A 24,363-nucleotide genomic window follows, 5' to 3' on the forward strand; every position below is an offset into this window, starting at 1 on the left:
TGTTCTTGGAACTTCTGCATCTGACCCTCCTTTGGGGCTTACTAGGATCCAAGGCCAGAGGGGAGCTTTCTGGCTTCCCAGTCTGTGTTCCAAATGAACCATTTCCAGGGGTTCAGCTCCTCTGAGGGTGGAGGAGTCACCTTCAGCAGGACTCACCTTTGTATTTAAGGTGCAGAACAGCAGCAGCAGCTCTGTTTGTACTGTACAAAGAACAGCCTCTTGTAATTTGGTTCTTTTTGAACAGTTGCTAATAATTTTGCACTCAATTTCCATTTAAATGGAAACATTAACCTCTGGAGCCTGGAAAGGAGCCTAGAAGGGGCTCATAAGTACGGCTTTTATCCTCACGGCTCCGAGTGTCCCAGGGGTCAATCCAAACATACTTATAAATCACTGTCCTCAATAGATGAGGGGTTCACTCCTGTTTTGAAAGACCCTTGCCCTCCCTCCCAGTACAAAGTTCATTTTCTTGTTTACTCACCTTATCCAATGTCTGGAAGTTCTTTCTTAAGTCCAACCTGAAGCTTCTCTGCTGGAACATAAGCCTTCTTTTTCCTGGATCACGTGCAGAAGAGACATTAGAAACACACCTGAGCTGATAGTGAAGCTCCTAACAAGTTGGGCAAGTGACCCTAGGTGGAGGCTGGAACAAAGCCCAGGGATCATCAAAAATAGCATTTTGTCAACCAGCAACAAGAAGAATCCAAATGATCCCACATGAGTCACAAAACATTTTCACAGATATTATTCTGTTTTATTTTTGTAATTCCTCTGCGAAGAAAGTATCTCACTTACCTGATTCTACAGATGAGGCAACTGGGGAATAGAGTTAACCCACATCAATTACAAATTGGCAGGGCTGGGGCCCCAGAGCCCCTAGCCTGCACTCTGCAATGATTGTAAAATTCTGAGAGGCTGGTCAGCTTCTGTGTCAAGAAATTAATGATATTGATGACATAACCTAGAATGCAGTCATTGGGTATCCCTAAATCCTCCAACTTCCTACTCTAAGATATCAATCAAAATTGGTCTTCACTGCCTCCTCACATGTGGCAGAGAACCCATGCTCTTCCCAGTCTTTGTCCTGCATGGCCTGCACCCTAAGACCTTGAATTACTTATTTTTTTTTTAATTATGGGTTCTCACCTTGCATTTTGTCTCCTGTGTTGGATCTCCCTTTTTGGCAGATATTATCTTCACTTATGGAGAGGACGAGCAGGGGTCTACAGATGTGAAGTGACATCTGCTTGCTGCATGTGGTTGGGTAGCTGGGATGCTGCACAAATGCACTGTTGGGAGGGTGGAAATTCAGCCATGCAGCATTTGCCAAATCAGGAACTATGAGGTGCTACATCCAACCAGAATATTCTCTTATTTAATATCTGTGCAAAGAGGTGTCTTCTATTTGCACAAAGACACCTTTTATAGGCTAGAGGTGGCCCTGAGGAACATATTCAATGTCACACATCCAGAAAGTCTGTAGCCAGAGTGGAAAGCCAGGTCAGCTTCCATCATCTGGTCTCATGTGCCCTTCTTTCTCCTAGTGCTCAGCTCCTGGAATGGGAGAGGGAGACATGGGGAGGTGGAGGTGGAAGGGAGAGGGGAAGGACTGCCTCCCTGTTTTCAACTTTCCAATCACCCTCTTCAGCCTACTTATCTTCTGTTTCCAATAATGAAGCAATCTTTTTGGTCAGCACCCTCCACCCCCATTCTTTTCTACCACTTGCAGTATGGATTCTAAAAATAGCAATAATTAGACAAGTCTGCCCATCATTCCAGGTCTTTCTTGTCTTTGTTTAAATTCTGTTGGTTTTATCTCCTATAATTTCTGACTGATCTGGAGGAGCCTGAGCAGTGTGCAGTGATACGTGTGCAGACTATGATTAAGTGTGGGTATGTGTGTGTGAGCGTGCATGTGTGTATATGTGCATGTGTTCACATATGCATGCTTGTGTGTGTACATGCATGTATGTATGCATTGTGCACATGTGCAATGTGTGTGCATGTAGTGTGCATGTATGTGTGTGTGTGTGTATATAGATATCTGTGTGTAGTGTGCATGTGTGTGTGGTGCATTTACATGTGTGTAGTGGGTTTTGCAATGAGGAGGAGGCAGAAAGGAGTGTGGACCCATTATCTGTTGTTATGCATTAGTTGTCCCTCTCAGGATCCTTGACACACAGGGACCCTCTCCTGAATGTTGGTGACCCAGTCAGGTACTTTCCGTTTGCTCTTCCAGATTCCCTCTTCAGCCTTCTCATCTCTACTCCCTTTCCTGGGGCTGACTTCATGGATCACAGCAATGGTTCCTTGCACTCTTGATTTCTGTCAAGCTTAGCCAAGGAGGAGTGCAGGTGGTCAACTGGAGGAAAAGGGGCATGTAGGGTCAGGGCATTTATTCCCCTGGCTTCTTTCCTGCAGACTTGCCTTGGGCTGGTGGCCTTCCTTGACCATTGCCCCTCTCAAGGAAGCCCTCTGTGCAAGCTTATTTCTTTTGGGTTCTGGTCACTGCCCTTTCCTTTATTCCTCTGGATTAATGTATTCTCCCTTTCCTCCCATGCCCTGCCTACATTTCTGTAAACAGTCTTTCATTAAAGCCTCCTCAAGTAGTCCTAAGTTGAGTGTGCTATGTGTTTTCTGTTGGAATCCCGACTGATACAAAATTCTCTTGGTCACTGCCATTGGCTAGTTAGATTGTAACCCATATGGTGGTCTCCATTTGTCTCTGTCCTTCAATATCTGTGTCTGGCTCCTACCTCTGTGGAGGAAAAGGTTGGGCAATAAGCTTTACTATTTCTTCAGCTGAGCTCTTTGGTACAGGCTGCTGCTTCTCTGACCAGTGGAGCTGCCATTCTGCTGGAAAGGAGGGCACCCTCTCTCTCCTGCCTGTTGCAAGTATTTCCTCACCTATTTTTCCTAAAGCATACATCCACTGGATCAGTAAGATGGTTTAAGAAGATTTTTACTCAGGAATCAGGTATTACTACCCTGGTCAATTGTCTACCTCCCTCATTTCCACGCTTAGAGCAAAGCCTTGCTGCCAAGCTCTCTGGAATATTCCACACTGATGCTACGGGGCCTTCGGTGGATTTCCAGCCTTGACCACAATGTTACTCCTTTCCTCCCTATTTTCTTTTAATCCTTTCTTCCCCTGATGTACTGCTTCCACTTAATTTTCTCCCCAGACATTACCTCTTCCTAAAGAAAGAGCAAAGCCCATGTTCATTTAGCACTTCCTTTTTTTTTGGGTAGGTTTCAGTCTTGGTGTTGTAGGGGAGGAAAAGCTTTTTTCTGTACCCTCTTATGTCCTGTACCTGGGGATGGGCAAATTAAACTGACAGAGGACAGATTAGCAAGAGAAAAGAAAGAGCTTATTTATGCACACAAAATGTGTACACGTGGACACTCAGTGATGAGTACTCAGTGATGTGTAACTCAAAGGGATGGTTAGAATTTGGAGCTTATATACCTAATTTAGGAGAAAGGGTAGGGAGAGCAAAGGCTTCTATGGGAAGGACAAATAGGTTCTTTAGGAAAGACAAATGGGTTTTTAGGAGAACAAATAGGAGGTAAAGTTTAAGATAATGTTTGTTTATGCAGGTGTGAGTGGTCTTTCTGTCTTCTTTACAGCCATACAACTCCCCCGGAGAGGAGATTTATGGGAGATTTATTCTTGGTTTCTCTCCTGGGAATAGATTTGCCCCAAAGAGGGAATTTATGGCAGTCCTCATTTCTCAGAAGTATCTCTGTTGAGTCAGATAAGGGAAGTTCTGAGAAGTCTTCTTTCTATATCTGTTGAATCTCAAATATCTTCAGCTTAAAATAATCTTGATGCCAAGTCTGGGATTCTGAGTGGGTTCACACAGTGTACATTGCAGGTTAGTAACTTTTCCCTTTGGCCTGCTTTCTACTGGCTCTGTATGGGAAGGATGGACCCTGGCCTCAGTAGCTACTGGTTCCACAGGCAGATGGGGAAGAAGGGGTGAATTCTGGGCCCATGAATGGAAGTAATGTGGTTGTGGTGGAGGTGCTGGGAGAAGAAGGTCCATTTTGAGTAATGGCTTGTTTTTCCCTGCTAATGTCTTCTAAGTTAAACACGTCTCCCTACAATAGGGATTAACTTCCTTCCACAACCTTCACTTGGGAAATTAATATTCTCCTTAGCAACTTAATTTCATCTTTATTTCTTGTGAAAATTTTCCTCCTCCTGTTTTGCATTACATGGCAAAGCTCCTTTATATTTCATGATAATTAAGGGTGTTGTTCCTGAATCCCTTCTTCCAAATTCTAGGGTGGAGAAATACATTTTACTCCACTATAAGGGCCAGAGGGCAGAGGGCCTGTGAAGTGAGAACACTTTTGTAATGGTCAATTTTATATGTCAACTTGACTAGGCTCAGTTGTGTAGTCAAACACCAGTCTAGATATTGCTATGAGGGAAGTTTTCAGATTAAATAACATTTAAATCAGCAGACTTTGAATAAAGCAGATTATCTTCCACAATGTGGGTGGGTGACGTCTCATCAGCTGACAGACAGGCCTTAAGAGCAAAGACTTTATAGCAGCATGATTTATAATCCTTTGGGTATATACCCAGTAATGGGGTGGCTGGGTCACATGGTACTTCTAGTTCTAGATCCTTGAGGAATCGCTATACTGTTTTCCATAATGGTTGAACTAGTTTACAATCCCACCAACAGTGTAAAAGTGTTCCTATTTCTCCACATCCTCTCCAGCACCTGTTGTTTCCTGACTTTTTAATGATTGCCATTCTAACTGGTGTGAGATGGTATCTCATTGTGGTTTTGATTTGCATTTCTCTGATGGCCAGTGATGATGAACATTTTTTCATGTGTCTGTTGGCTGTATGAATGTCCTCTTTTGAGAAATGTCTGTTCATATCCTTTGCCCACTTTTTGATGGGGTTGTTTGTTTTTTTTCTTGTAAATTTGTTTGAGTTATTTGTAGGTTCTGGATATTAGCCCTTTGTCTGATGAGTAGATCATGCTGCTATAAAGACACATGCACACGTATGTTTATTGAGGCACTATTCACAATAGCAAAGACTTGGAATCAACCCAAATGTCCATCAGTGACAGACTGGATTAAGAAAATGTGGCACATATACACCATGGAATACTATGCAGTCATAAAAAAGAATGAGTTTGTGTCCTTTGTAGGGACATGGATGCAGCTGGAAACCATCATTCTCAGCAAACTATCGCAAGAACAGAAAACCAAACATCGCATGTTCTCACTCATAGGTGGGAACTGAACAATGAGATCACTTGGACTCAGGAAGGGGAACATCACACACCGGGGCCTATCACGGGGAGCGGGGAGCGGGGAGGGGGGAGGGATTGCATTGGGAGTTATACCTGATGTAAATGACGAGTTGATGGGTGCTGACGAGTTGATGGGTGCAGCACACCAACATGGCACAAGTATACATATGTAACAAACCTGCACATTATGCACATGTACCCTAGAACTTAAAGTATAATAATAATAATAATAATAATAAAAAGAATGCTTGACATAAGATCAAGCAAAAGAAGAATTATAGGACTGAATAAAACTGAGAAAAAAATTAAAAAAAAAAAAAAAAAAAAAAAAGCAAAGACTGAGGCTTCTGGAAGAGGAAGCAATTTGGTCTCAAGATTGCAACAAAGAAACCCTTCCTGAGGTTCCAAACTGCTGCTGCCTGGAGGAATTCAGGCTCAGGCTGCAACATCAGCTTTTATCTATGTCTTCAGTCTGCTAACCAGCTCTACAACTTTGGACTTTACAGCCACCAGAATTGTGTGAGTGAGTTAATTCCTTAAAATAAATCTCTCTATCTCTCTATCTGTATCCCATTGGTCTGTTTCTCTGGAGAACACTGACTAATATCCTCTTACTGTCCATTGCCTTCCTCAAAAGTGTTCACAGGGTGTGTGTTTCTGCCACATCACCTGTCCTAGGAACAGAGAGCTTCGGTTAAGTCTCAGGAGCCCGGGAGAAGACAAGGGGATAAAGTGGGCAGGTATGTGTGGGTAAATTCATAACTAAACTTCATACTCCTAAAGATGTAACAATGGTCACCAAAGTAACTTGGAACACCTGGAGGGCAGAGCCACACCCTGTGTATCCTGTCTTGACTTTCAGGAGTCCTCAAATCAGAGTGAGTGGTGGTAGGGAAGAAAGTGGGTGAAAACAGCAAAGATTGGGGGAGCATCTGGAGTTGGCTGGAGGCTCGGAGGGGATGCACAGCAGAACGCTCAGGGCCTTTCCCTACTGGGAGGAGTGTGACAGACAGGAGCCCTGCAACTGTTGCGACTGTAATCGGAAACAATGAACAATCTGGGAAAGAGCACTGGAGAGGGAGCTAGTAGTCTGGGTTCCTCACCCAGTCCTCACATGACATTTGGATATTTTCTCTCTCTCTCTCTGCAGGGGCTTGCACAGCTCTGCACACCCAGCAGACACTGACAACTGCTACCCAGCTCCAGCTACTTAGAACAAGGGAATAGAAACTCTTGATTTCTTGATTTGTGCTTTCTTACATTATCACAGACCAAAGGAACTCAATGTAATTTTTTTAAAAAAACATCTGATTTAGCAAATCCCAAGCAATAGTCACCAGCTAGCCTTCCTCAGTTGGGATAAGGCCTTACTAGGTTCTGGTCAGAGAAAAAATGAGACCCAGAGGAGAGAGAAGGTTTACAGTATGACAGTTTGCCCACATCTGCAGCCTGGAAGGAGTTAGGAAAATTCAGCAGGCTGGGAAGACTTGGAGACTATTGATTTTTACAGAGAGTTAGCAAAATGCTGTGCATACTTTATTATTCGTGATGACTTTTTCACAAGTTCATGCCTCATTCTGGTGTATCCTCTTCTGTCCTGCTTTCTTCTGCACTCATTGTGGAAATCAATGGGGGTATGGTTCCAAAGGAATGAAAGAGAGGATCAAATTAGCTTGAGACACAGCTCTTTGGTTGACTGAGGCTAAGCCAGAACTAAAAAGAGGATGCTCTCCTTGGTCTAATCCTAACAAATCTATGATAACATTTTGTTACCAATGGAGGGTGTCCAGGTTCCTGTCATCTTGAATGAAGAATTGGGCAAAACACGCAAAGTAAGGAAAGAATGAAGCAACAAAAGCAAAGATTTATGGAAAATGAAAGTATGCTCCTCAGGGCGGGAGTGGGCCTGAGCATAGGGACTCAAGAGCCCTGTTACAGATTTTTTGAGGGTTTAAATACCCTCTATAGGTTTCCATTGGTTACTTGGTGTATGCCCTGTGTAAATGAAGAGGATATTTCCTGTCATAGCTGAAATATTTCCATTTGATTTAGTTCTAGGAAATCCTTAGGTTTCCTGCCTTCCAGACCCTATTCTCCTACCTCGATTTGATTTGGATTTGTTCCTCTTTAGGAATTCACCCATGTACATTGAGCACCTAGAACAGTGTCAGGCACATGGCAAATGCTCAATAAACATTTGCTGAAGTAATGTCCAAAGTCTGGTGAGGACTGTAGGAGGAGGCACAGGGAAGATGTGCTGCTTGCTCCCTGTGTGTACCTTGGCTGGGTCTCTGAACTTTCTCAGTCCTCATTTTCGTTTTCTGTGGGTGTGATGAGAATGACTAGTACCTAAATGCTAGTCATGAAAGATGAGAATGATGATGAGAATGATAGCATCTAAACTATAGAACTCAATCCATGGTAATTCTACTTTCTTTCCCTTTTCTTGGGAAGAGGGTAGAACACTAATATCATAATTGACTTCAAACAAGCTGTTACCCTATCTATACCATAAAATGTAAGCATCAGTAAATGTTAAATGAAATGCGTGAAGGAAAAAATGAGTAGGTGAGAAAGGGCCTTATAAATCTTGTAATGCAAGAGTTTGAAAATATTTTTCTTTTAAAGCAGGAGAAGTCCCTTATTAAACAAAAGCTCATATGGAAGCCCAGGATATAAAACTACCAAAACCACATCTGTTGTGACTGAAGTGGGTGGTGGCGGGGCATGACCTTGGGGCATTTACAGTTCTGTTGTCTCTTTTTAGGGCTTCACTCTCCCTGCCCAACTCCCCCCGCACCCATCACACCCCTCTCTGGCCTTGGGCTGTGGTTTGCTAGTAAATATTTAACAACTGACTCTGGGGTTGGGGAGTCCTGATTTGTAGCATTTTCAGATTTCCGTGGTGTGAATATTTCCACTGCTTTAAGCTACTATGTGGCAAGACTGAAGGTAGAGTTAGGACTGCTGCTCAGAATTATATGCACCATTATATAGTTATTTCACCAAACCTACAATTGCTGTAAACAACCTCAAGGATATTAAGAATTTGATGTAGTAAATTAATTGAGTGGTAAATTCTGAATATTTATTACCTTTGTTTTTAATATAATTTATCTAATTATAAGTTTATATGCCTGTAATTCAATTTTTTAATAATGACTTCAATTAAGAACAAGAGAGCAAAATTTTCAAAAATTGAGCAACTGGCTTTTAGGAGCTAGTATCAGCTGGGTCCAGCATACCACTGCCTCTGGGACATCTGTTTTGAAACCTCGGGTTCCAAAGAATATGCTCTGAATGACTGATGTATAACTCCTAACATTAAAGGGCAGGAAAAATGAGAGGTTATGACTTTATGAGGGTCATAGAACTAGTAGTTACTTTACTCTAGAGCTAGACATTATTCCTTTTCCTGTGGTAGAGAACCTACTCTTCTTGCCTTCTGAGACATGCAATTAAACTATATTTCACAACTCCTCTTGGATCTAGGTGAACCACTTGGCTGAACTCTGGCAAATGGGTTTTGACTACAAATGATGTGCACCACTTCTAGACTTGTCTAGTTACAAAACATCTTGTGTGATCCTCTGTGCTCTTTCTTGATCCCCAGTCATGTAGAAGAAGCCAAGTGAAGGGCTATGGGGACCTAGAAGACGGAGTCGTCACACAGTGGAAGAATCCCAGATCTCTGAGTCACCATTTGGACAAGAATCTACCAGGACAGGTGCCTGGACTTTGTGTGAGTGAGAAACAAACTTTTATTGTGTTAAGCCACTGAGATTTTGGGTTCGTTTTTAGAGCAGCTGGTGTTGCTTACACTGACTAATACATCCTGAAAGTAAATGGTGCAAAACAATTCTACTTATTCACAGGGAGTGGTATTTATAAGGGAAAAGAATAATAGGGTGGCGTCAATGTGGAGTCCTGATAAGTAAGCAACAACAAGGAAGGGGCCCCACGTAGGGAAGAACAATTGTTCTGAGAGACTGTTAATCACAAACAACCTGCTAGCCCCACATCCTGTTCCCAAATACTTTGCTCAGTATGTAGCCCCAGCAGCATGACTTTGTCTGCGTGTAGACCCTCCAGCATGACCCTATAAAATTTCCCTCCAGCTACTGCCTCTTGGCAGACAGTCCCTTCTCTGCTGTGCTGCCCACTGCTTTCTTACAACGTTATCTTTGTACTTTCTCAAATAAATCTGCCTTTCTTTACCTACAATTGTCTTGAAAATTTATTTTACTGTTCGTGATGCCAGTCCCAGTCAGTTGCACCCACAATAGTCAGTGGTAGGGAGAGGAATTAAGTCATCCAAAGGATGAAAAACTCTATGGAGTGTAATCAAAGAGCACAGGAGAGCAATCTAGCAGACTAATTAGAGTCTGGGGGATCTTGCATGAAATGACTGTGGGAGAGAAAAATAACGATGATATTAACACAGATGATTGTAGTGGTCAGGAATCTTCAGGTACAAATAACAGACACCAATTTGAGTCAGCTTATGCTTGGAAAAGGACTTATTTTAGGTACACAGGAGCATCTCACGGAGGCCAATGGCCAGAACACAGCTTCTGAAGGGTCTGGAATCAGGACCTGGGAATCACAGGGACCCTGTCACTATTTCTTGTCTCCATCTTCATGTCTGCTTTGTTGCAGACCGTCTTATCAGTGACCACTTCCTGCCCCATAGTGAGTGAAAGATGGCTATCTCCCAGCTCCTAGATTCATTGTTAAAAGCTTAGCCAGCCACAGACTGAACTACATCTCTCTTTGGCCTAATTCCACATACAACAAATTAGCTCTCTTTAGATCATAATTCCACAGTCCATAAAGAGAGACTCTAGTTGGCCCAGCTTGGTCAGGTGTCCACCCTGGTCTAATGTGCTATGGCCAGAAGGTCAAGTATACAGTATGAACATGGCTGCAAGGGGCCTTCCCTCTAGACAAAGGGAGCCAATTCCCCAAGAAAGTGAGGTCATTGTTGACTCAAGGTGGCTCCTGAATATTTCTATAGGCAGAAACATCCCACCAGGAAGAGGGAGGAAGGGGAAGGGCTGTATATGCACAGTTCCTCTCCCAAATCCACCAGTCAGGTAACTGACTCCATTTCCTTGGGGAGGGGTCAGGGATGGAGGAAAGAAGGCCAGAGTGTTACTCTGGAGAGCTTCCTCCATCCAGAGGGAACCATCATGAGTGGGATAGATGGGTTCCACCTGCTATCAATAATGTTTAGAAAGTGTCAACCGCAGTCCTGACACAGCGTGAAGAGTCAGTGTAGGTCAGATCCCTTTCTCCCCCTGCCCCACCTCCAATATTCTCTCTTCTTATCACTTGATTTCTTGTCACTGACAGTGATAGTGCCATATGGAGCCACATTGAAGCCTGAGGTGAAAGGGAAAATAAATTACAGTAATCTGGTCCTGTCTTGATTTTGTTCTTCTTGAAGTACTTGCATTGATTTTGACTCTTAAAATATGGTATTAACATATTCTTTGTCTTGATTACTGAGTATTTGGCACCCTCTTACATTTTGTGCCTAAGTCAAGTGCCTTGCTCACTTCAGCCTGGTACCAGCCCTGCTTGCCAGAGGCAGTTGAAAAGTACTCCAGGATACATTTCCTTCCACAACAACTAGCCCTTCCTGACTCTCTGATTTAAGGTTTAGTTTAATATGGTTTTGAAAAATAAAAAAAATTGTTTCACTTATGTGTACAGGTGATGCAGGATATTTCCCTGACCCCTTCGCAAGACTCGTGACAGGGGTACCTTGTGTACTTAGCCTGCAGCATTCAATTCCTTGTGAGAGGGAGTGCATGAGTGAACAAGGTGGGAACTGGAGTGCACAAGCACTGGAACCAGCCAGCCACTTCCGCACTGGCGGGGGTGAGCTCCACTCACTCAGACCTGCTGTGTTCCACCCCTCGTGGGAGGGAGCATGCAGATGAGCAGGTGCAGGAGCTTGGGAGAGTGTTTTTGGGCACTGGCAGGAGCAAACTCTGTGCGGGCCCAGCAGCAACATCTAGTGGGGGTGTTCATGACCCCTAAATCCCCAGAGGGCATGTTACAGTGCTCCTTTAGCTCTGCCATCCACGGACAGCTTAAGTGTTAACAACTCAGTTGGCCCTTTTGTATTTGCACACTTGGCTTCTGAGCTCTTCCAATGTCCGGGAAAAATGAGGTTGCACAAACGAATTGAAGGATGGTAAAGCAGGGGATTTTATTGCTGATAAAAGTGGCTCTCAGCTGGAAGGGGAGCTGAAAAGGGGTTGGGGCAGGAAGGAAATCTTCTCCTGAACTCCAGCCATCTTCAGCCAGATTCTTCTCCACAGTTACACCATCAAGCTGTCCCTCTGCAGTCAAGCAGCTTCTCTCTAATGTCCAGCCATAGTCCCCAGTGTCCAGCTGCTTCTCCTCTCTTCCAGCTGAGTCTGAGGTTTTTATAGGCACAGGATGACGGGGGCAGTGGGGAGTGGGCCATGGGTTTAGGAAAAGGCAACATTCGAGCAGGAAAACAGGGATGTCAGTTCTCACTTTGGACTGTGGTTTCAGGCTTGAGGGTGGGGTTTTGTTGGGGACCTGCCCTTTTCTGCCTAGAATTTCTCTGCCTCCTGTCCTTATCACATGCATAGTGTCACAGAAGTTATCCAAGAAACTAGTAATAGATGTTGCTTCTACAAGGGAAAATGGCAATGAGAGGGAGGAAGGGATACATTTTGCTTTAGAAATGTATTTTTAATTTTTTAAGGACAGTCTAATTAAGATGACTTCTTTACTACAAAAGCAATACTTGTTCACTATAAAAAATTAGAAAATACAGATAAAGCAGGAAACAGAAACTATAAACTGTAGGGGAGAAAACATAATTTCTTTTCTTTATCTTTTTTGGTTCTAAGTTGAGATACTCTCCTGAAAACAAAAGTCAGACTAACAAAAGAAAAACAAGCAGAAGTTTATTAACATGTACTGTACTCATCACACAGAAGAGGCCTCAATTCAAAACTCTTTTTCTCTCTCAAGGCAGTGGCTTTAGAGGCCTTGCTTAAATAGTATTTTAACAAAGAGCCATAAATTCTATTCAATGACAAGACAAAGAGGAGAGTATCTTCAGGCTTCCAAAAGGCACGAAAATGTGGGAAGGTAGATTTACGGTAAGAGTAAAGTCAGCTCACAGATCCTCTGGCGGCTGCTGTCTCTGAGATCTGCTTCTGAGCTGATAAGCAAATGTAGGGAAGGGGCCTACTTGTGGGTGGGGAAGGCAGGGAGGAGGAGCAAAGCATGCCCTGCATTTCAACCTTTTTTGGCTCAACAGTCTTCAGCATTTTAGAGAGAAATATTTTGGTTTCCTTCAAAACATTAATAACTCACCATTCCACGAATACATACCTTAGCATTTATCTTTCTGATTGATATATGTAGATTTTACAAAAACAGTATGGTTTTGAATAATATTTGTGGTCTTCTTTTTCCATTTAAAATACATTGCGAATCAATGTCTAAGTTAGTAAATACTTCTCTACATCATTATTTTTAGGGGTTCACATTTTGACTGTGTCACACTATTTGACCAACTCCCTATTGCTGGACATGGAATCTGTTTCCAAGTTTTCATGATTATAAACACTGCTGAGTCAAACATCCTAGCTGTGTAATCTTTTGGCACGTGTCTAATCGCTTCCCTAGGATGAATTCCTAGAGCAGGACTTGCTGGCTCCAAGCGAATGCACTCACGTAGAGGTTTTTTTCAAAAATACTTACTGGCAAGGTACCGTCTAAAAACCTGTGCTGGTTTATACTCTCACAATGTGTATGAGTCCCAGTGTCCGTCAATTTAAAGCCCAAACCAGAGGCCTGAGCAGAAAGTGAGGCAGATATAACTAAACCCATACAACCTGGCCACGACTGTAATACTCTCATCTTATGGTAAAATCAGTGGCATCTTTAAAGGTGCCTGTACTGGAATACTGGAAATGCTACAGAGAAGGATTTCAGACAAAGTTTGAGACAAGAAGCCGGAAACCCATAAGTAAAGTTACAAGGAAGATGATCTTCTCTTTCTTTCTCATGATAGCAGTGAGCTCTGATCCACTAGGGGGGACAAAGGGCCCTTCCCCATTTATTCCAACTCTCATCACTGTCCAAGCTTTTTCTAGATTTCTAACCCTTTTTTCAAGTTTTAGACATTCAATTCCCTTGTCTCCCCTAAGGAGCATTTAGACAATGAGAATCATCAAATGGTAATATCTTCTTTTTGTGAGTGTTGAGGAAGATGTTTCTTTTTAGATTTGCTACCTGCTACTTTCCCAAGTCTCAGGTATATACATTCCACAAGTTATCATCACCATTATTGCCAAGAAGCCTCCTGCTGGTGAAGCACCCTTTCAGATGACTTTCCTTTTTGTCTCAAAGACTCCTGGGAGGTAGCTTGCTTTTTGTCCCCTTTCAATAGCTGCCACAGCTGATTTTACATCTTGGGGATTTCCTTCTCTGAGTAGAGGATATTTAAAAAAATGTAATTATTGTTGTGATTATCTTACCTTGGCAGTTAAGATGAGCAAAGTGAAGATATTTCACTTCGTGCATTCTGTGCATGGAGATCTTTTCTGTAGACATCTTTTCCCCCTTGGGAAAAGACAGAAGTGAAGGCCTTTCCATTGTTCAAGGTTCAAGTAATGGCTCCACATGTACCGTGAGCTCAAAACAATGTTCTGTGGATCATGTGACCCAACATATGAATGTTTTGGTCTACTGAGCATCCCAAGAAGTAAAATAATAGTTGGAGTTTGAGGAAGGGGCATAGAAAAGGCCCAGACCCAGGTCAGGTGCTTGGGTGGCTAGACTCATCTGGTGTTAGGCTTGTCCAACCTTGTCAGAATGAGGACGTGGGATCCAGTGCTTCTCTGGTCCTCATCAGCCTCTTACATCAGGTCAGTGTGAGTCTTTTTTTTTTTTTTTTTTTTTTAACTCGGGGGCCCAAAATAGAGAGTAGAGCCTGGGAGACTGGTGCCTTTTCCATCTTACTTTTTGGTCCATCCATGCCATAAATGGACTTCTTTTTCAATTGCTTCATGTCTTCACGTTTCAGAGTGTTCAGCTCAGATAAACCATTGGAGAGGACCAAGAGACTGTACATGATTGACATGAGTCCACTGAAGTCATCCTCCACCCAGTAGTACCCTCTAAGATGATCTCAGGAGGATGTGGTCTTTCTGGCTCCCTGTTTCCTTACTGTTTCTGAAGTATATAAATGTTTCTCACTTTAAGATATATATATCTTATTATTATAAGATATATATAATAAGATATATATATAAGATATATAAATAAGATGTATATAGTATCTAATAAGATATATATCTTATAATAATATATATAATATAATATATATAATAATATATATCTTATAATTATATATATCTTATTAGATATCTTATTGTAAGATAAGATTTTACAATCTTAAGATTAGATAAGATTAGATATATATAGTAAGATATATATCTTATATATTATAATATATATTATAATAAATATATATCTTATAATAATATTATATATTATATATATTATAATAAATATATATCTTTTTATATATATATATATATATTTTTTTTTTTTTTTTTGAGACAGAGTCTCGCTCTGTCCCCAGGCTGGAGTGCAGTGGTATGATCTCAGCTCACTGCAGCCTCTGACTCCCTGGTTCAAGTGATTCTTCTGCCTCAGCCTCCTGAGTAGCTGGGACTACAGGCGTGCACCACCACACCCAGCTAATTTTTGTATTTTTAGTAGAGACAGGGTTTCACCATGTTGGCCAGGATAGTCTCAATCTACTTTAAGATATTTTAAAACCACTAGTTAACAGAAAGAAAGAAGCTGTGTAATAAAATTAGCAAACATGTGCCAGGTAAGATGAGGCAATTACCTGAAGTTCTCATGTGATCTATCTAGAAGTGTTGATGGGGCTGGCTTGTTGTTCAGAACCCCTCCTTTGACTCACTTCCTAGAGCGCCAAGAGCAAGAAGCTCTAGCTCCATTTATTTCCAGGTCTCTGGGTGTGGAGCCCTTCAGTTCCCCCTTTCCTAGGCCAGGAGTCCCTCCCCTTCCTCTCAGAGCCCTGGAGACCCATTTAGGCAGAGCATCAGGTATACATCATTCTCAAGGGAAGAATAAGAGACAGGGGATGGGTGTCTTTTTCCTAGTACGCGGAAAACAGTAAGTGAGTGGATAGAATTTCTCTACTTTAATTCATTCTCTTAAGCCTTTGACACCAGATACGCCACTTATGGAAGCTAAAATCTAGTTTTAGATGGTGTCTGATATTGTAAAAAAATTTTATGTTGAGCTATTTTAAGTTTAATATGTCCATATTTCATGATGCTCCATAAAGAGTACCATGCCTGAGAGTTGTTTAGCCATAAAGAACAAGTTTGAGTAATGCTGAAACAGGTCATATGGACGCTTCTTATCTCAAGTGAGGCATTTACATCTTGGAAAGATGGCAGATTCATGTGAAGGTATGTACACATCTTCCACTTGCCTCTAACAGAGCATAAGCTAAGCAGAGGGATGAGCCATTCAACACCTGGGCCCCTCTTCTTGACCTTCTTAAGTCCAGCCATGCTTCTTTTCTGTTTTTTTTCTGTGGTCCTCCTCATTCCTATGACCATACTCTGCCTTGCAGGCAATAGAAACTATACCACTTTGCAAATTATTTTCCAACCTACCAATTGTTCTACCTTCCTTGCACCGATACCTCCTCTTTTACAAATCTTTGCCTTCTTGGAGATCCTTAATCCTTTGACCCCACTCATTCCTCATTTCCACCAGCACCTGCTTAGCTTTACTTCCTAGTCCAGCCCAAATTCTATAGTTTTTCATGACAGTTCCTTACCAAATACCTTCAGTTCCTGTGCTCTTCTCTCCTTTCATTAAACTTTTGTCTTGCGAAACTCCTGTAGGGCTTCTAAGTGCAACTTTCCTTCTCCATGCCTGTTTCTGAGCAGCAGAGCACTAATGGAGAAAGCCACAAAACAAAGTTTTTTTTAAAAGAAATTAATTCATGATGACACATTTCAGTTGGGGAATCATAGCTGCCTGGCAACTCTACTGTGTTCTAATAGACTTATTCTTCATTTTCCAACATAATCATTTCACATCTTTTCCTCCCTCTTCAAATTCCATGTTCCCTTATCAGCACTCATTCTCCATGGGTGACCTCAATCCTTTCCGAAGAAATAGAAGCTACTGGATGCTAATTCCCTGTTGATCCTACAAATCCACCTGCATCAGCAACCATTTCTTCCTTCTCTCTTATTATAATGGAGAAATTATTAATTTCTTCCCTATTAAAAGTCAATTCTCAGATGCTCTGGTTCTGCCTCCTTCTACATTCTTAAAGATTGTGTTTCTTGGTTATGCCCTGTCTCTACTGTGTCATTAATTTCTTCCACTCTACTGAATCATTTGCATCATACAAACATGTTCTAGCATCTCCTGACTTATGAAACATCAAGAATATAGTAACCTTCCCTCAACCCTGTGCAATTCACCCAGTGTTTCCTTTTTGTTTTTCCTTATTCTTTTTTTTTTTTTTTTTTTTTGTGGGTAGGGGAGGGAGTTGTTTGTCTTGGTCTCATACCTCATATTTACAACTCAATTCGTTCCCATCTGGCTGCTTCCACACTCTACTGAAACTGCTTTTCTAAAGGTCACTGATGACTTTCCAGTGGCCAAATCAGTCCTCCTCTTGACCTCTCAGCAGAATTTGACACTGTTGTTTATATTTCCTTCTTGAAACATGAAACTCTTTGTGGATGCTGTGACTTCTTGGCTCCTGTGTTTGTTTTCTTTTTCTACCCCGTGATTCACTCCTAGTTTTCTTTGCTGGGTTCTCCTCCTCTAAACGCTGGACTTCCTTGAGGCTAGATCATGAGACCTCCTTTCCCTTCTCTACATTCTCTTTCTAGATATTCTCATTCCTGTGACTTTAAAATGCCACATAGGTACTGACAATTGTCAGATTTGTCTCTCCAGCCCAGCCCTATCATCTGAACTCCAGACTTTCATATCCAAATATCTACTTCACATCTCCTCCGGAATGTCCCACTGACATCTTGAGTTAACAAGTCCAAAAGAGAACTCTTCACTCCCACCTCTTCACTCAAAACCTCTCTTGCCTTGCCTGCTCTGTCTCAATAAATGTCACTGCCACTCATCCAATTACCTAAATTAGAACTCTAGAAATTGTTCTTGATTCTTTCCTTTCTCTAACTCCTACCTTTCTAATCCAACAGCAAATTCTGTCAATTATACCTCCAAAATAGATTCTGCATTCATTTCCCATTTTCTACTGCCTTCACCAATCCACACTGCCATCACTTTCCAACAGAATGATTGAAATACTCTTCTAACTAGGCTTCCTGTTTCAACTTTACCCCTTGTACTCCCCAAACAGCAATACAAATGACCTTCCTAAAATATCTGTTAGATCATGCCACCTACCTGTATAAAATCCTTTAATGCAGTGTGAGTAAACCCAGCTCTTTCCCCTGCCTAACACAATACTATACCATCTGTCCTTACTTTCACCCCTTTAAGAATGGGATTCCCAATTCTGTTTGTTCCAGTGAATCTGACTTTATTTAAATACTCTATAGATTCTTCGTTCTCTGGGTGTGGCCCACTGTTCCAGATGGTCAGCCTGAAATGATCTTCCATGATTTCTTTCCAGTGAGAGCTTCTCACAGAGGCCTTCTTTAACTATAGTATCTAAAGAACATACCCTCTTTCCTTCCATTATCTACTTTAGTCTTTTATTTCTTTGTTTCATTAGCATAATGCAGAAGGGTATTTTTGGTCGGTTGTTTTCTATAATTTTTACTAGAATTTACATTCTATGAGGACAGGAGTCATGTCTTCTATGTTTTCATTGTGCCCCTATGCCTGGGATAATACCTAACTTTCAGGAATGTAATTGTAGAATGTATGGATGAATAAATAGTGTATGTTAAATAAAGATATAACACCCAGCCCGTTCAATAGACTTAATGGATCTTAGTTTACCTTCTCCTCAGTTCATGTGTACCTCCTCCTTTCTGGGATATAACAGGGTAACCCATTATGAAACTAAACATATTAAACAAACTATTTCTGTACAAGATGAGCGACCAGTTAAGGTTCTTATTTTCTAGGATTGGTCTTGCCTTTCTTCAAATCCAACAGTCACTGTAGAGTAGGCAACAGGGTTTAATAAAGAAAAAAGGGCTATGAAGAGAGGAGCCCAGGAATGAATCCCTGCAGTCCTACTCTTGAGCTGTGAAACCTTGGGCAAGACATAGTCCTCTCTGATCATTCGGTTTTTTTTTTTTTTTTTCATTTGTAAAATGCAGAGAGTGATATCTCTTTTGTCTACTTCAAAGGGTTATAGTGGCAACTAGGTGGGATAATGTAAGTAAAAGACCTTGTCAATTGTAAAGTGTTGAACTAATGATTTCTAAGAGTTTCACCAAACTCTTTTTGTCAGGAAGTCAACTATGACTTTCAGATCCCTCCAAGGAATGATTTAAAGGTGCCTTTCTATAGTGCTTGACCTCTGCTAGGCTAGGGCTAGCTTAAGTCCTGTGAGCTCTTCCCACCCCACCTCCGGTTCCTACTTGTACCTTTCCCATAGAGAACATGTCTGTTGCTCTTTCTCCATAAGACACAGTTCTGTCTGGTGGGACAGATAGCACGTGGGGCTCACCAGTCATTGCTGCAGAACCAATAGATGATATTTCCTGTTTGGGTCGGTCAAGGCTGATGGTCTGGAGCAGACAGCCAAACCTGCTGTTCAGCATGCCCCTGCCACCCACAGTCCCTGCTGGAGGGGAACTGGAGCTGTGAAAACATAGCTCCCACTTCCACCAGTCTTGCCCTTTGTGATAGCTGAACAGGCACTCCAGCTGGCTTGGCTACTACCAATCTTAGCTTCCACAAGAAGAGAGTCTTTCGGTTCTTACGGAGCCCACTGCTCAGGAGTGAGCTGGGTCACGATGCCGTACAAAGCAGTTTCTCCAGTTACCCAGCTTGGGAGTGTTTGGCCCCAGGGTGCATTCTGGTGATCCCCTCTCACCTGTAGGTTTTCAGACAGCTTCATGGCCATGGGTGTCCCCCAGCCTTCCCCAGGCCTCAGGGCTTGGCTTATGTCATCTATCTGCTTTCAGTCCCACCCTGTCCTTCTCTCTCCTCTCTTGTCTTTCTCTGTCTTAACCTTCTGTCACCCCGACAGTGGGGATTGTTAATGGTTCCTCTTGTTCACGAGTCTCCGCATTCTGTGTGATAGACGACTGCAGTGGCTGCTCAGTGTGGGTGTTGAGTGCCGGGAAGGTTGTGTCTCCCAGGTGGGGCAAGAGCTCTTTGCCCCCCACACTGTGATTCAGTCATGCCCCTATATTCTCTCAGCTGAAGGCTCTTCTGCATTGCCCAAGAGATCAATTTCATATTCCTTATCCAAGCACTCAAGGCTTCCTTCCTAATGTGGTTCTAAGTGTTCTCCCTAGGCTTTCTTTCTCTCATGCCGCAAGTCCCTGCTGGGGCCTCTCTGCTCTACTCTGCTCACTAGATACATTTTCTTTCCCTGCCTCAGTCTTCCCACGCTCCAAGGCTTACTCAAAAGTTTCTTCATTAATTTGACCCATGGCGCTCTCTCTTCGCTCTCAAGGCTAAGCATCTCTCATCTGCGCAGCACAGAGTAGCATCTTCTTTGCTGTTTTGCTTCATTATCCTTGTGTTCCTTGTGTATTATGTTTTTTTCATTCCTATTAGATTTTAGGCTCCTTAAGGTTGGGATGGTATCTTTGCTTAGTGGTCAGGAGCATATTTTGAGACCAAGATAAATTTGAGTGCAAATTGCATCTCTTCCTCTTATCAGTTATGTCATCGTTAGCAAGTTACTTAGCTTCTCTGGGCCTCTGTTTCTTTATAAAATGGAGATGATAATAGACTTTACCTTTTAAGGTTAAAAAAATGAGAAAGGAAGAGGTTATGTATATAATGTATTTAGCACAATACCTGGCATATAATAAGTGTTCAATAAATGATACTAATAATAGTTATTTTTAAAAAGTCTCTTTATCCCACAGCACCCATCCCAGAGCCAAGTGTATAGCTGATGCTCATCCAACAATTGTGGATTATCTAGCAATCTATATAGATTAATTTATACCAAGGGTTAAGAAGGAAGGAGCAGAACCATGAACAGGCTTGCCCAGGGTGCCATACAGTGTAGCTGGTGTCAGTGCCCAGGTCTAAGAGTGCTCATGAGCTGTGGAATGGGTCAGTTATGCCTGGAGGAGGGTCTGGCATCTGCTTCAGGCCTTTGCTATCCTAGTTCCTGGTACTACGAGGACTATATGCAACTGTATCTCTGCATCCATTAATTGTAGCCATTTTACACCTACACAAGATGATCCCCTAAGACACCAAATTATGCCATCCCCTTGTCTTAAAAATGATCACAAGCCTGGGCACAGTGGCTCACACCTGTAATCCCAGCACTTTGGGAGGCCAAGGTGGGTGGATTACCTGAGGTCAGGAGTTTGAGATCAGCCTGGCCAACATGTTGAAACCCTGTTTCTACTAAAAATACAAAAAATTAGCTGGGCATGGTGGCAGGTGCCTGTAATCCCGGCCACTTGGGAGGCTGAGGCAGAAGAATCACTTGAACCCGGGAGGCGGAGGTAGCAGTGAGCCGAGATCGCGCCATTGCACTCCAGCCTGGGCAACAAGAGTGAAACTCCATCTCAAAACAAACAAAATGACCACAGCACGAGGCCTCGAGATGATGGAGAGCTGACCATTTTCTCACCTCATGTGCACCGTCTATCTCTGTGGGTGTCCTCAAAGCTCCCAGGACCGTGCCATGCTAGTAGCAGCTTCAGTCGCTCTGGGCCCAGCTCTAGAGGTGCCCTCAGGTCAGAGTACTGCAGACAGAACTCCGAAAACTTTGCAAAAGCAGCAGGGAAGAGGGGACGGGCAGCTTCTGGGAGAGAGGGAGTTGGAGCCTGACAAATGGAGATACCTTGTGTGAGATCAGCAAAAGAGGAGACACAGACACTTGACCTGGTTTGGAATTATTGCAAATCCATCAGGCTCTGTGCAAATTGAGACCATAATTCAGATTGTTCATATCATCACCAGCATCCCCATTTCCATTAAGCCCTGCCGTTCGTCTCTCCTGGGCCTGGCTCTGTCCAGCAGCTAATTGAAGGGGTCAAGCTAGCACTAAATCAACAAGCCAGTCTGGAGAGGTCAGCCCCCACCCCAGTCCTTCCAACTCAGAGGCTGTGGTTAACCTTGAACGGAATCTTATCTCCTCCTCAGCCTCAGAAGCAGCTTCAGTGGAAAGATGCTTGTTAACAGGGTGTGGTGAAAAGGGTACTGGACTAGAGGCCAGAAGAAGTGGGTTTGAACCCCAACTCTGCATCTCACTAGCTCTGTGACCTTGAGCAAGTTATAGAAACTGTTGAAACCTTGGGTTTCTCATCTGTAAAACGAGAAAGATAAAAGGCATACCTGCTCTGTCTACCTCAAAGAGTGATATTAGGCAAATGCTGAAACATAGGCAAAGATGCTTTGAGGTTTATAGAACACCATGCAAATGTAGGTGCTTGTGGGTGCTTTCCTACATGGCCTCCAGGGGCTGTGCCCAGTGGATACCCAGCATCTGTCCAGCTTCTGTTCAGGCTGGCCTTGTCCCAGGTTTGGGGCTCTGTCTCCCTGTGGATTATGTCCCCTCAAGTAGGAGACTCAGAAAGAGCATTAGGTACCAATACAGCTGGCAGCCAATGCTGCGAGGCTGAGCTCTGGGCCCTCTCCCTTGGCCCTACTCAGATGGAAAGGGAAGCAGAAAAGGACTTTTATTGAGCACCTACTTGACAGGCCTCTCCCTGGCCATTCTTCCTGCACACACACACACTCTCCTTAGAAAATACTTCCAGGTAACTATCACTATCTCCAGCTTTCAGAGGAAGAAAGTCAGTCATAAAGAAATTAACTCACTTGCCCATGGTCACCTAGCCAGTGAGTGGGGGCTCTGAATTGGATTCATTCTGTCTGCCTCAAAGCCTACCTCTTCCGACCTCACCTGCTGACTCTCAACAGACCTTTCTGTACTTTGTCCTGCGGCAGAGTCAGGGCCGGGGACCAAGTGGTCACCCTCAGGGAGCAGGATTCCTTGCCGCAGAGGTAGAGGAATGCTAAGCACAGGTGAGGATTTCCATGTCCTTTGGAGACAGAGGGCAGCAAGACATCCTGGGGACTGTCCTGCACCTGTAAGCTCAGGTCTCGGTCCTGCCTCGAGTCAGCCCCCATGCCCGCCCTCTCCCACCTCAGCCCCTTCTCTGTGGGTATACCCATCTTGTTCCCCCCACACACAGCCCACCCGGGCTCTGACCCAACAAAGAGCTAGGTGCAGGGTGCTGTGCTCCAGTCCCGGACCACAGGGTGTGTCCCCATCACTCACCAGGGAGCCAGTGCCAGCCTCATGGCCTCAGAGCAACACAAACCACCCACTGTAGCTGGGGCTCCTTTCCCAAGCCAGGATAATTATTTCAATGGAATATTTTAAAGAGTCCTTTTCTAAATTAAACTACTAATAAATGGGATAGTAGCTGAGAGGGAAGAAAGGTCTCTGCTTAACATTGAAATAGAAATTAACCAGAAGGGGGAAAATAATGTCCTGAGAGGTTATCAGGAGGCAATTTGAATCCTGTTCCCCTGTGGATGGAGTCCTCTGAAGTCTAGCTGGGTCTGCCTGCTGTGAGGACCTCAGATGCTAAGGGGAAAATGAAGTCAGCTGCCGCAGAGGCCCCAACTCCCAGCTATGAGAAAAACGCTGGAAGGTGGACTTCATTTTCCATGTTTTATTCAAGATTTTTTTTTTTTTTTTCAGATATGCCTCGTGCTCAGGCTCTGAGTTACCACAAAAGCATCCAAACCCAGCCTGTGACATTCACCCCCGCTCCTACCACCTCCCTTGCTGAGGAAGGTCCTTTGACGACTCCTCCAGAGGGAAAGAATAAAAAATCAGAACCCAGATGGCTATGGAAAGGGCCCTCTCCACTCTTTCAGCTGGGATGGGTCATGGCCCACTGTGGGGGCTCTGGTTCCAGGACTGACTCAGGGCTTCTTCAGCTTCCATCTGGCCATCTGACCGGGGTGGCATTCCAGGGGAAGTGACATAGCCTCCTGCCACTAGCGGGGAAGGGCCATCTGGTGAACAGCTGACTCTGGTTGTCTGAGACACCTCGTTAAGGTGGCATTGGCAGCCGCCTGCAGAGGCACAATTTGTAGTGTAGCTTACCCTGGTCTTGCTTCTGCCCATCCAGGGTGCTGGCTGCTTCCTCTGCTCCTGGGGAGTTGGCCCCAGTCCACCAGGACCTCCTTTCAGTGGAATGTTCTCCTCCAGTTCCCCTTCCATGTGCTGACTAAGTGTGTGCCTCACCCTCAGCATACAAAGGTTTGCTGGCTGGTAGGCCAGTCTCTCAGGGCCCCTCAACCTTCTGGTTGCTCAGGTGTGACCCCTGCTGGTGGGAGTTGAGCTAGCCTGGGGGGAACTTTTCTGGGCCTGGTCGCTGTAGCTTTCAGAGTCTGTTTCTGGCGGGAGCTGGCTGTGCTGTGTTTGTGTACATTTGTTCTATCAGTAGACACCCGGGATTCCTGAGAAAGCTCCAAAGGCAGCTATAGCCACAGTGGAGAGATAGCCATCCTGCCCTCTGCCAGGCTGGCCTCAGGACAGTCATTCACACAGACCCCTCCAGTCTACAATCAGGGCTCCTTTAAGAAAGGCAGACTCTATACATCAAACCACAGCACCTTGTGCTCATCAAATCATGTGATAGGTAGAGAGGAATGCCCAGTCCTAGCCTTCCTGTGGGACATTCCTTCTGATTGACACCAAGGCGTGATGACGGTGGAAATTCACTGTATTCATTGTCTCCATGGGTACGTTTTTTAATGGAGAAGGGCCTGAAGCCAGCAATGATTTATCCTAACTCCAGAGCAAAGAGTTGGTTCCAGTGGCAAGCCTGCAATGGAGTGATGA

At 43.6% G+C, this 24,363-nt stretch overlaps 1 long non-coding RNA gene across 1 annotated transcript; it reads right to left on the reverse strand.

Annotated features, from left to right (window-relative positions):
- Positions 1-732: 732 nt before the first annotated feature.
- On the reverse strand, positions 733-23,748 carry LOC140710917 (uncharacterized). Its single transcript, XR_012092256.1, has 4 exons — positions 23,623-23,748; positions 21,127-21,322; positions 16,181-16,292; positions 733-2,362 (listed from the first exon to the last, which is right to left on the reverse strand). It is a non-coding gene; the product is annotated as an uncharacterized lncRNA (long non-coding RNA).
- Positions 23,749-24,363: the final 615 nt, after the last annotated feature.

Source organism: Chlorocebus sabaeus, chromosome 1 (assembly GCF_047675955.1).
Source record: "Chlorocebus sabaeus isolate Y175 chromosome 1, mChlSab1.0.hap1, whole genome shotgun sequence".
NCBI classification, from domain to species: Eukaryota; Metazoa; Chordata; class Mammalia; order Primates; family Cercopithecidae; genus Chlorocebus; species Chlorocebus sabaeus.